Genomic DNA, 13,945 nt, shown 5'->3' on the forward strand with positions numbered 1-13,945 from the left:
ATCAAAACAGATCTAGGGAGTAAGAAACCAGAAATAATATATATGCCCATCAACAATGTTACAGATAAATTGTGGTCCATTCACACAATGGAACTTCTGCAAGACACCCACACAGGTAACTCTCTCAAACACAACACTGAACCAAAGACAGAAGAGTGCATACTACATGGCCACGCTTATATCAGATTCAAAACCAGGTAAAATTAATTCATGCTCTTCAAAGTGAGTGCCACAGGGGTGCTGGTGAAGTTGTTTCCTGATTGGGTAATGTTATACGGGTATGTTCAGTTTGTGATAAATTCACCAAGATGAGCACTTAATGTTTAATGCACTTCTCTAAAGTTTATCAAAATAAGCCATTATCAAGTTACCTCTTGTGAAGGTATTAAAAAAAATCATTATGGGGGCGCCTGGGTGGCTCAGTCGGTTGGGCGGCTGACTTCGGCTCAGGTCATGATCTCGCGGTCCGTGAGTTCGAGCCCGGCGTCGGGCTCTGTGCTGACAGCTCTGAGCCTGGAGCCTGTTTCGGATTCTGTGTCTCCCTCTCTCTCTGACCCTCCCCCGTTCATGCTCTATCTTTCTCTGTCTCGAAAATAAATAAATGTTAAAAAAAAAATTTTAATAAATAAAAAAAAAATCATTATGATTGAGTTTTAATTTCTCTATTCCTTAAATTTTCTAGAAAGAGCACAACATGTTGAAATATACATGCAGAGGCAGGAAACTCGGGTGATTTATGTAAGAAGTGTGTCACAGGTTATATTACCCAGGAAGCAAATGCTAAAAAAACAAAATTCGGAATGAAAAAATGTTTCATGGGGAGAAGTCTTGTGAGAAGAAAAAAGAAGGAAGCAGGACTGTGCGGGGGGAGCAGAGTGTGATGCAGATCTGACAACGCCTGGAACAAGGCGGCCATTTAGAAGGCTCCAGAATGCAGCATATCTGTCATTGCTCTGCTCAGCCACTGGCTGGGGGGCTGCTCCAAAGCTGAGGCTGACCCTGAAGAGACTAACAGCTTTCTTCAGTTATACTCCTTACAGATGGGCAGGAAGTCTTTTCTTGAAAGGACATCTGAGTTTGTTTTCTTATTTTCTAATACACCTATTCCCCTTGACCACACATACCTACCCAGACCATTCACTATGCCATTCACCTTACAAATTTCCAGCATTGCCTCTAGCACTGATGTAAAGAAGAAAAAATAATGGGAAAAGAAGAGTGATTCTGAAATACACTTGGGGTTTTGAGAAAGATCTGAAATGTTCCAGGGGCACCTGGCTGGCTCAGTCAGCAGGGCATGCTACACTTGATCTCAGGGTTGTGAGTTCGAGCCCCACATTGGTTACAGAGATTACTTAAAAAAATAAAATCCTCTTTTTCTTATAATTTTTTAAAAAGAGAGATAGGGGGCGCCTGGGTGGCGCAGTCGGTTAAGCGTCCGACTTCAGCCAGGTCACGATCTCGCAGTCTGTGAGTTCGAGCCCCGCATCAGGCTCTGGGCTGATGGCTCGGAGCCTGGAGCCTGTTTCCGATTCTGTGTCTCCCTCTCTCTCTGCCCCTCCCCCGTTCATGCTCTCTCTCTCTCTCTCTCTGTGCCAAAAAGAAATAAACGTTGAAAAAAAATAAAAATAAAAAAAAATAAAAAGAGAGGGCAGGGGAGGGGGCAGAGGGAGAGGGGGAGAGAGAGAGAGAGAGAGAGAGAGAGAGAGGGAGAGAGAATCTTAAGCGGGCGTGGAGCCTGTCGTGGGGCTCGATCTCACGACCCAGGACTATGACCTGAGCTAAGATCAATAGACGCACACTCAACTAACTGAGCTGCCCAGGCACGCACCCCCAATAAAATCTTTAAAAAACAACAAAAACCAAAATGAACAAAGATCTGAAATGTTCCCAAAGGTGAGGGGGACAAGGAAAGCAAAGAAGGGAAGCTTCCCACCTCACCTTGCCACTCCTATAAATCATACAGGAAATTGAGTACATCTTAAAAAATGGAAGGATGATCACATTAAGGAAAATGAAAACATGAATCAAGTCATGAAACTGCTTCCAAGAAACTCATCTATCAAATTAGCTCATGATAAGACAATGTATCCTGGCAGAGTGGCTGCTGGAGTCCTGCTGATGGTGAAGGACTGGTGGCGAGCTATACACATAGTGGGGCAGCCGAAATCCCCCCCCTCGTTGGGGCAGCGGCAGAAGAAGGTGGTGGCAATGTCTTCCACTCCCCTGCAGCAGGGAAGGAGTGTTTACTGTAGGTTTACTGTTACCATAGCACATAAAGGATCCTAGATGGTTGCTCCCCACTTTGGGTGAGTGGTTCTTCCACATGCTTAACTTGCTAGAGGAGGCCTTTCCATTTCCAGGTCCAACACCTACCCGAAAGAGTACAGTTTGGGGTACAATATAAAACAAAAATTAAAATTTTTTTTTCTGGGGGATAAAAAGATACCTTTTACTACTGGAAAAAAATTACTTCCCGTATTCCCTCTTTTTCTCCCCTCTACAAGTTATCATTTCTCACCTCTCACTGGCTATCTTCCCTAATTTATTGACTTTCTCATATTTTTAACTCCCACTCAGCTCTGGAATTCACCAAGGAAAAGAGTCCAAAGAAACAGATTCCTTAAGTTTGGCTGCATCTTTCACATTTGAATTAAACATAGGATCTCAAATATAGTTGTTCTTTACTCAACAACTCGACAGACTGAGTCTAGGGTCTGCTTCAGAACAAACTGAATCAATGAAGACTGCAAAAGGTTATTTGTATAATACTATTTTTCCCCCAAGCAAAATAAGTTTGTTTGGCTCAATAAAACAACTTCTTACTCCCTTTAGTAAGCCTACATAAAGGGATGCAAACTTTTGTAATGCCCAGTTTTAAGTAACCCTCACCATTCAACCATTTTACTGTCCATAAAAGCACCAAACCCGATGCTCCTGGGGGCATGTTTGCGAACTTGGCCTTGAGCACAAATGCCAGTGAGAACACACAGGGATGGGCTCAGATGTAATTCCTTGTAATTACACTTCCAGCACCAATTTGCACGGTCCCTCATTTTCACTTCCATGATTAGGTAATGAAATCATCACTCGCATTCCCACAGGATATGGAGGCATTTTGAAACAGTTTTTTTCATGCCAAAAGAAGCCCTATAAAACATTTCACATGCAATTGTTGTTAACTCACCGAATGTGGTTTTCATGAAGTATTTATTATTTTTTAAGATTTTATTTTTCGATCTCGCGGTCCGTGAGTTCGAGCCCCGCGTCAGGCTCTGGGCTGATGGCTCAGAGCCTGGAGCCTGTTTCCGATTCTGTGTCTCCCTCTCTCTCTGCCCCTCCCCCCGTTCATGCTCTGTCTCTCTCTGTCCCAAAAATAAATAAAAACGAAGAAGAAAAAAAAATTTTTTAAAGATTTTATTTTCAAAGTAATCTCTACACCCAATGTGGGACTCGAACTCAAGACTTGCATGCTGTACAGACTGAGACAGCCAGGTGCCACGGTTTTCATGGAGTCTTTATTTATTTATTTATTTATTTTTTAAAGATATATATATATATATATATATATATTTTTTATTTTTTTTTTTTTTAAAGTAATCTCTAGACCCAACATAGGGCTCAAACCAACTCCGAGATCATGAAGTCTTTTAAAAAAAAAATCTTCCATACCCTTCACGTTTGTGTGAAGCCTTCTTAGTTTCCCCAAGTTTTGGGGACAAACATCAAACGAAGTCGGTTTACTGGAATCTGAGCTTCTTGAGGGCAGAGACCATTTGCCTGGCCATCTTGTCTCGCTAGCACTAGACATTCAAATTAGCACAAGGACTCACAACACCCTTGTGCTGACTTTCTGTTATTTTATAATCGAAATTACATCGTCAGTACATCCAGGAGTAGCAGACCCTACCCTTACATGTTACGAGCTGCTGTCAAGGTATTTTATTAGTCAGAATGGACATCTCTCTCTGGTCCCTTGAATTTTGGCCTTTTAAGGTGTATACTGGCCTGTGAGTCTGCTGCCGGACTCCTGAGCCAGACCCAATGACCCTTGGCTAGGTCAAGATGGGTGGTACTAGAGAAACCATTTATTTGGCCCAGTAGTATCACTACTATACTATACTATACTATATACAGTATACTACCAGACCACATCCAACTGAATACAAATCACTTTCAAAAATCCAAATGCCTTGGGGCACCTGGCAGGCTCAGGCAGTAGAGCATGTGACTCTCGATGGCAGGGTCAAGCCCCGCATTGGGTGTAGAGTTTATTTACAAAAAAAAAAAAAAAAAAGATCCAAATACCTTGCCCTTCTGAAGTATAAACTAAGGTTAAGATTTTGAGATGGAGAGTCTGCCTATATAATGCTGTGTGATCCAGGGTAAGTCACACATAACAACGTGGGAAAACCTCTTTACCCATAAGTAATGGAAATTCCCTACCAATATGAAGATTCTATAAAGGTAGCAGATATCAACAAACTACTCTGAACTCCTTGGAGGAAAGTGATTAACTTGGAAAGAGTTAAAATCAATTCACAGAAATTCAGGATGGGAACAAAACTACTTCGTTATCCATGTAAAAGTTATTATCAGATCCTAGTACAATATTTGATTAACTATGCCTTGGTTGCTGTACATTAGACATCTGACAATCCTTTTGGAGTAAACATGTCTTTACGGAAATCAAAATACACTTCACCTACCTAAAAGGAACCTGAAGATTTAAAATGCAATCAAGATTGGGGCCCTTGGGCGGCTCAGTCCAGCACTGACAGACTGGAGCCTGCTTGAGATTCTCTCCTCTGCCTCTCCCCGTCGTGTGCATGCTCTCTATCTCTCGCTCTCTCTCTCTCACTCTCTCAAAAACAAACATTTAAAATGCAATCGAGATTATTCTTCACAATTTCAAAAAGCTTTTCAAAAATTCAATAAGGGAACCTCTTACTGACAGTAAAATAAAGCACTGAGACTTAACTGAAAATCATGTGGCTGAATTGAATGGAAAAGCACCCCAGTCTCCCTCAACATGAGGGCTTCTGAGGCTTCTGGATATCGATATGAACTCATGAAGTTACCCACATTAGCAGTACTAACATGAACTAAAAGGTATTAAATTCTACTCATAAAATATAAAATACTGTTAAGTGAAGATTTATAGAACACCACAAAATGATTCAATCTAAGATAACAAGGCCTTCTTATTAATAACATACATTATCATTGTACTAAGTCAAATGAAAGAGTTATAGAAAATGGGAAAATGGGGAGGGTGCCTGGGTGGCTCAGTTGGTTAAGTGTCCAACTTCTGATTTCGGCTTAGATTATGATCTCACGATTTGTGAGACCCGCATTGGGCTCTGCATTGACAGCATGGAGCCTGCTTGGGATTCTGTCTCCCTCTCTCTCTGTTCCCTCCCCTGCTTGCTCTCTCAAAACTAAGCAAAAAAAAAAAAAAGTTAAAAAAAAAAAAAAGAAAATGGGAAAATAAAAATTTATACCTTCATGCGTTCAACAAATATCAATGAGACATTTGCTATACATGAAAATTCTGTGTGGGGTGCCTGGTGGCTCAGTCGGATAAGCATCTGACTCTTGATTTCGGCTCAGGTCATTATCTCATGATTCATGAGTTCAAGCCCCCAGTCGGCTCAGCGCTGACAGCATGGAGCCTGCTATCTCTCCCTCCCTCTCTCTACCCCCCACCTCTGTACAAGCACTCTCTCCCTCTCTCACAAAATAAATAAACTTTAAAAATAAAAGAAGAAAATACTGTGCTTACATCCCATGAGAATTTAAAAAAAAGAGAGAGAGAGAGAGATGCCACTCTTTCCTCTCAAGGGGATTAACACGGTAAGAACTAACGGCACCTAAATAAAGAAGAGCAACACAGGACAGACCTGTGGTATGAAACAAGAAGCTTTAGTAGTTCAGGTAAGGAGGAGATGGTTTCCAACTAGTCTGAGCAGGAAATTACACAAAGGCAAGCATTTCAACTTTGAAGAATAGGCAGGATTTCGGAGAATGAAATGGGGGAAGGTGGAGGGATAAAGATCTTCAAGTTACTATCCCTTGAAATGATAATGCTTTGCTACTTTCCACAACTACCTTTAGGACAAAGGTAAAAACTATCTCTTACTTGATGGGTGTTTTACCACTTGTACACACTACTTACTATTTTATCCACATTAACAGAAGCTCATAATCTGGAAACTCCTTAGTTCCTGACAGTCAATGTTGTGACAAAGTCTAGAAATAGAACAATTCGGCATAACGACTGTTGCTATTAGCAAACTGTGAGCTATTTTGACAAGCAACTTCAGAGAGCTGTTTCTGTAAAGCACTCCAAACCTAAAAGAGATATCAGGTGCAGTAATTTTCTTAAGTGGCTAACTCATCAATGTGTTATCTAATGAAGACTCTCTTCAATGAAATAGAGAAATAAAGTATTTTGCCAAACTACCTACTTAGTATACTTCTATTCTTCACAATGGCTGATATTAAATGAAAGCACTTTATGACAGAAATGGACCAGTTCTCAGGCAGTTCTCCATATTCATATGTAGAAGCTAAAGGATTTGTTATTACTAAGTATAAACGGTCAAGAAAAATGTGCTGGTTTCATATCATGAATGGAAATACTCTAGGTTCTGAAAATTCCATATGGAGGAACCATATATTCTAGGTTCAGCAAAATGTTTCATTCGGTAGAAAGAGTATAACAGAACTTTAACATGCAAATTTGTATTGTGTGAGAGCTTGAATTATTAGATTTTTTTTAATCTTTAGATTTTAAAAGACAGTAGTAATTTACAAAGTATAGAATAATTTGGATTGTAATAATTTAACATATAACAATTTAAACAATAGGTTTTCATTTGAAGTACAGTATAAATCAGAGAGGAGTTAGAGGAGAAAAAAGGTACATTAAAAGGGTGCCTTATTCTGGGGCATCCTGGGTGGCTCAGTCGGTTAAGCGTCTGACTCTTGATTTTGGCTCAGGTCATGATCTCACAGCTCATGGATCAAGCCCCAAGTCAGGCTCTGTCTGCACAGACAGTCGGGGCCTGCTTGGGATTCTGTCTCCCTCTTGCTCTGCCCCTCCCCCACTCGCATTCTCTCCCTCTCTCTCTCAAAATAAATAAATAAACATTTTTTTAAAAGGTGCCTTATTCTGGGTTTGGAAATTCTTTCCCTCTGAAAAATAATTATTTAAGACATTAAGAAAATGGGGGCATCTGGGTGGCTCAGTTGGGAGTCCAACTCTTGATCTCGGCTCAGGTCATGATCTCGCAGTTTGTGGGACCAAACCCTGTGTTGGGCTCTGCACCGACAGCATGGAGTCAGCTTGGGATTCTCTCTCTCCCTCTCCTCTGCCTCTCTCTTTTTCTCAAAATAAATAAAAATTAAAAAAATAAGAAAACTGCAAAAGGAGCAAATAACCATACTGTAACAGTAGTAACCTGTATTAACTCAAAGTTGACTGTATCAGGCTATGGGAAATGCTCAGAACATACATACCTCTCTCTACATGCTATGGCTCCCACAATACAGCATACGTGCCTGCAGTACTAGAAATTACTACACTGCAGTTGTCTGCCTGCCTCCTACTCTCCCCTTAGGGCAGGATAGAAAATTGTTTTCTGCATCCACACAGGCAAGCCCTCAACAAAAGGCTGCTGAATGAACAAACACAACTTTATGAATTGATTCTTGAGTCAAAAACAAAACCTAAATGTTAATTCCTACATATTCTCATGAAAGAAACAAACCATATCAAAAAGATAAAAAGCAATAAAATCAGAGTTCAGATGGCTAAAGACTAACAAAACCAGAGAGCAGAGAGTAAAAAACGGGCCTGAATAAGTGGGAATTTTTACTCTTCAATTAAAAACATACAGTATCAGGCACCTTCCCTCTGCCAAGAGAGGACTGCACAAAAACCACTGCATGCCAGGGTTCTCTTAGCCTTTTGCGGAAAGATTCTTTCACAGTGGTTCCCAGACTTCTGAATTTCATAGATCAGCAATTTTTTTTGGACTGATATAGGGTCAACAAATTTTTATTTTCCCAAATAAGGACAAGGGGGAAAGAAACACCGTATACACAAATCCTGCCATCTACTATAGTTTCACGAAAGGACATTTAAAAACCTGAACAAGGTGGAAGATCACAGTGTTTGAATAACAGGTTTCCCTTCCAAGAAAGGAAACCATACACACATATACACACTTACGCACACACCCTCAAGATAGTAAGTGTGGATGACTATTTTTGGGAACCACTATTGTGGTTTGTGGGGGAAACTTTAACACTTTGCTTTGTGGGGAAAAAAATCCTACAATTAAAATGTTGTATAATCTGAATTTAAAAATTTTGTTAAAAAATTTTTCTTAATGTTTTTTTTTTTTTGAGAGAGAGAGAGAAAGAGCAGGGCGGGTGGGGGGGGGAGGGGAGCGGAGGTGGGGCAGAGAGAAAGACACACACAGAATCTGAAGCAGGCTCCAGGCTCTGAGCTGTCAGCACAGAGCCTGACACAGGGCTCGAACCCACGAACTGAGAGATCATGACCTGAGCCAAAGTCAGATGCTCAACTGACTGAGCCAACCAGGTGCCCTTATTTTCTTATTTTAATTCCATTATAATTAACCCACACTGTTCTATTAGTTTCAGATGTACAGTATAGTGATTCAACAATTCTATACATTACTCAGTGTTCATCATGGTTAAGTGTACACTTCAATCCCCATCTCCTATTTCACCCCCACCCCACCTCCCCTGTGGTAACCATCTGTTTGTTCTTTATAGGTTAAGAGTCTGTTTCTTGGTTTGTCTCTCTTTTCCTTCACTCATTTGTTTTATTTCTTAAGTTGCACTTTAGTGAAATCACACGGTATTTGTCTTCCTCTGGGTTATTTCACTTAGCATTATACTCTCTAGCTCCACCCATGTTGTTTCAAATGGCAAGATTTCATTCTTTTTAAATGGCTGAATAACATTCCAGTGTGTGTGTGTGTGTGTGTGTGTGCGCGTGCATGCGTGTGTTGGTTCTTTATCCATTCATCTACTGACAGACACATGGGCTGCTTCCATAAACTGGCGCCTGAGTGGCTCAGTCGGTTAAGTGTCCAACTTCAGCTCAGGTCATGATCTCGAGGTCAGGCTCTCTGCTATCAGCACAGAGCTTGCTTCGGATCCTCTGTCTCCCTCTCTCTCTGCCCCTTCCCTGCTCATGCGTGCATACTCTCTCTCAAATAAATAAACATTAAATTAAAAAAAAAAACAATGCTTCAATAAACACACAGTGTGTGTATCCCTTTGAATTAGTGTTCTTGTATTTTCTGGGGAAATATCCAGTAGTGAAATTACTGGATCACATGATAGTTCTGTTTTTAATTTTTTGAGGCAACTCCATACCGTTTTCCACAGTGGTTGCACTGGTTTGCATTCCCACCAAAAGTGCAAGAAAGTTCCTTTTTCTTCATATCCACCCTAACACTTGTTGTTTCTTGTGTTTTTGCGTTGACCAATCTCACAGGTGTGAGGTGATATCTCATTGTAGTTTTGATTTGTATTTCCCTGATGGTGAACGATGTTTAACATCTTTTCATGAGTCTGTTGGCTGTTTGTATGTCTTCTTTGGCGACATGTCTGTTCATGTCTTTTGCCCATTTTTTAATTGGGTTATTTGGTTTTGAGGTGTTGAGTTGTATCAGTTCTTTATATATTTTGGATACTAACCGTTTATCAGATATGTCATTTGCAAATATCTTTTCCCATTCTGTAGTTTTGATGACGAGTTTTAGTTTTGATGACTGTTTCCTTTGCTGTGCGGAAGCTTTTTTATAGTTTATTTTTGCTTTTGTTTCCCTTGCCCAAAGAGATCTATCTAGAAAGCTGTTGCTGTGGCTGATGTCAGAGAAACTGCTGCCTGTTCCAAGAATTTTTATGATTTCAGGTCTCACATTTAGATCCTTGATCCATTTTGACTTTACTCTTGTGTATGGTGTAAGACAGTAGTCCAGTTTCATTCTTTTGCATGTAGTTGTACAGTTTTCCCAGCATCTTTGAAGAGACTATTTTTTTCCCATCGTAATACTCTTCCCTCCTTTGTCAAAGATTAATTAACCATATAATTGTGGGTTTATTTCTGAGTTTTTTATTCTATTCTATTGATCTATGTGTCTATTTTTGTACCAGTACCATACTGTTTTGATTACTACAGCTTTATAATTATAGTATCATGTCATCTGCAAAGTAAGAGTTTTACTTCTTCCTAACCAATTTGGACACACTTTATTTCTTTTTGTTGTCTGACTATTATGGCTACGACTTCCAGTACTATATTGAATAAAAGTGGTAAGAGTGGACATCTTTGTCTTATTCCTGACCTCAGGTGAAAAGCTCTCAGTTCTCCCCACTGAAGGTACTAGCTGTGAGTTTTTCATATATGGACTTTATGCTCCCTCTGAATCTACTTTATTGAGGGTTTTCTTCACGAGTGGATGTTGTACTTTGTCAAATGGTTTTTCTGCATCTATTGAAATGATCATATGGTTTTTATCCTTTCTCTTTTTTAAAAAAATGTTTTTATTTGTTTTTGACAGAGAGAGCGTGAGTTGGGGAGGGAGAGAGAGAGGGACAGGATCCAAAGCAGGCTCTAAGCTAACAGCAGCAAGCCCAAGTGGGGCCCAAACCCATAAACCACGAGATCACGACCCCAGCTGAAGTCAGACAACCAACTGCGCCACCCAGGCGTCCCATCCTTTGTCTTACAGATGTGATGTATCATAGTGATTGATTTGCAAGTATCAAACCACCCTTGCATGCCAGGAATAAATCCCATTTGACTGTGCTGAATGATTTAATATATTGTTGGACTTGGTTTACTAGTATTTTGTTGAGGATTTTTGCATCTATGTTCATCAGAGATATTGGCCTCTCGTTCTCTTTTCTTACAGTGTCTTTAAGACACTGGTTTTGGTATCAGGATAAGGCTGGCCTCATACAATGCATTTGGAAGTTTCCCTTCCTCTTCCTTTTTTTTTTTTTTTTTTTTTTTTTTGGAATAGTTTGAGAAGAATAGCTATTAATTCTTCTTTAAATGTTTAGTAGAATTCACCTGTGAAGCTGCCTGGTTCTGGACTTTGGTTTGTTGGGGTTTTTTTGATTACTGGTTCAATTTCATTGCTGGTAATTGGTCTGTTCAAATTTTTCTATTTCTTCCTGCTTCAGTTTTGGTAGGTAATATGTTTCTAGGAACTTATCCATTTCTTCTAGGTTGTTATTTTTAACAAAACTAGCTCTTCCCAGTATACTGGGAAACCATTCCCTAATGATACTAAATCAGAGACAACGATGGCTACTGGCAAGAATACATAAAAGATAAATGCAACCTGATTTCTTTTAAAAATATCTTAGCTGTTCTTTTCTTTAGTTGGCTTTTTTAATAATGTTTTTTAATTTACAAGGTTTTGCATTTACAATACTTTCACTCTTGTGTTTTCTCCACTAAATTCTTAAAGTCTATATATTTTTTAAGGTCTATATTTTTATTAAGATTTAACTATAGCACTTTTTCTTCTTTTAAACTGTAATTGAGTATATTAGTCACATTTTATTACTGTTATTGGGAGTATTACAGTCAAACCAGAGTTTCAAAATTTTTCATAGAAACTAAAGTTTTAAGCACCAGGTTCTCACACAAGATGCTATTTGTGCTACTTAAAAAAACAAACAAACAAACCACAAGTCTAAACTTCATTCCAAAATTATATAAGCTAGAAAACTCTTCAAGATCCAGTAGAAAGTCTGAAATAATAAAGAAAACAGAAGTCTCTCCTGGGTTAAAGATTGACTAAAGCAATCACCACCTCATGGCTTCAGTTTTAAGAAAGGCTAACACCTTTCTGGTTCACTCATCCATTGCAGATCTATTTCAATGGAAGGAGAAATTTTTCTAAATCAAATTCATTTTACTTTATACAGGTAAATATTTGTATAAATACTTCCTTCAGAAGAAGAAATTCATACACAAGAAGAAAAAAGTTTGGGGTACCTGGGTGGCTCAGTTGGTTAAGCGTCCAACTCTTGATCCTGGCTCAAGTCATGATCTCATGCTTCATGAGATCAAGCCCTGAATTGGGCTCTGCGCTGACAGCACGGAGCCTGCTTGGGATTCTCTCTCTCTCCCTCTTTCTCTGCCCCTCCCCTGCCTGCTTACTTATGTGAGTGCACTCTCTCTCTCTCAAAATAAATAAACACAGGGACACCTGGGTGACTGAGTAAGTGTCTGACTTTGGCTCAGGTCATGATCTCACAGTTTGTGGGTTCAAGCCCTGTGTAGGGCTCTGTGCTGACAGCCCAAAGCCTGGAGCCTGCTTCAGATTGTGTCTCCCTCTCTCTTTCTGTGCCTCCCCCACTCCTGCTCTCTCTCTCAAAAATAAACATTAAGATAATAAACAGAAAAAAAACAAGTTCAAGAATGTATTGGATTTAATAATATTTGTCAATTAAAATTTGTTTTAATGTTTATTCATTTTTGAGAGACAGAGTGTGAGTGGGGGAAGGGCAGAGAGCGAGGGAGACACAGAACCTGAAGCAGGCTCCAGACTCTGAGCTGTCAGCACAGAGCCCAATGCGGGGCTCAAACTCACGGACTGTGAGATCATGACCTGAGCTGAAGTCAGATGCTTAACCCACTGAGCCACCCAGGTGCCCCTGCCCCTACAATGTTTATTAATTTTTAATTTGACTTAGCAAATTTTGACTTAGCAAATTTTAATTTCCAGGTATCTTTCCAACACAAACATCCATACACGTGCCCAAAGATGTATGCACAAGAGGTCTTTTGTATCTTCTTTGTAATGACAAAAACTTGCGATTACCTAAATGCCCATTAACAGAATGGCTAGATAAATTATGCTGAATCTAAATTACAGAATTAGAACACCAGTTTTTAAAAATATGGGTATTTCAGCATATACTGACATGAAGAGATCTCCAAGACAAACTATTATGCAAAAATGCATAATACCATTTATGTTAAAGAATAAATCAGGGGCACCTGTCTGGCTCAGTTGGAAAAGCATGCGACTTGATCTCAGGGTTGTGAGTTTGAATCCCATGTTAAGTGTAGAGATTACTAAAAAAATAAATAAAAACTTAAGGGGCACCTGGGTGGCTCAGTCAGTTAAGCGTAACTCTTGGTTATAGCTCAGGTCATGATCTCATGGTTCATGGGATTGAGCCCTGAGTCGGGCTCCAGGCTCCAGGAAGACAGCAAGAAGCCTGCTTGGAATTCTCTCTCTCCTGGTCTCTCTGCCCCTCTCTGCTCATACATGTGTTTTCTCTCTCAAGATAAATAAATAAACTTTAAAAAAAAAAAAAAAGAATGACCTTTAAAGAAAACTTAAAAAAAAAAAAAAAAAAGGAATAAATCAGTGGCTGCCCATCAGAATCCCTTGAAAACTATTAAAATTCAGATTCCTGATCACTCAAACCAACCATATCAAAATCTCCGGGGCACACAGTGGAGGGGGTCAGTGGATCTCAGTCATTTTTATCTTTTTTTTTTTTTTTTTTTAATGTTTATCTTTGAGAGAGAAAGAGAGAAAGAGCGTGCATGAGTGGGGAGGGGCAGAGAGAGAGGGAGACACAGATTCCAAAGCAGGCTCCAGGCTCTGACCTGTCAGTACAGAGCCTGATGCAGGGCTCGAACACACAAACCATGAGATCATGACCTGAGCCAAAATAGGGACGCTTAACCAACTGAGTCACACAGGCGCCCCCCATCATTTTTATCTTTAACGAAGCACCCAACAACTCTTTCACAGCCAGTTCAACAACAAATGAATACACATAAATCCATGTAGTACCCCATAAACACAGAAAAATTATCTAGAAAAACACACATCAAATTTAAGACATAATCTCTGAGGAG

At 39.7% G+C, this 13,945-nt stretch overlaps 1 protein-coding gene across 1 annotated transcript in view; it reads right to left on the reverse strand.

The window, feature by feature from the left end:
• FBXO42 (F-box protein 42) overlaps nucleotides 1-13,945 on the reverse strand; it is a 98,153-nt gene that overhangs the window by 50,290 nt on the left and 33,918 nt on the right. The window lies entirely within an intron of this gene.

This window comes from Prionailurus bengalensis, chromosome C1, assembly GCF_016509475.1.
Source record: "Prionailurus bengalensis isolate Pbe53 chromosome C1, Fcat_Pben_1.1_paternal_pri, whole genome shotgun sequence".
NCBI classification, from domain to species: domain Eukaryota; kingdom Metazoa; phylum Chordata; class Mammalia; order Carnivora; family Felidae; genus Prionailurus; species Prionailurus bengalensis.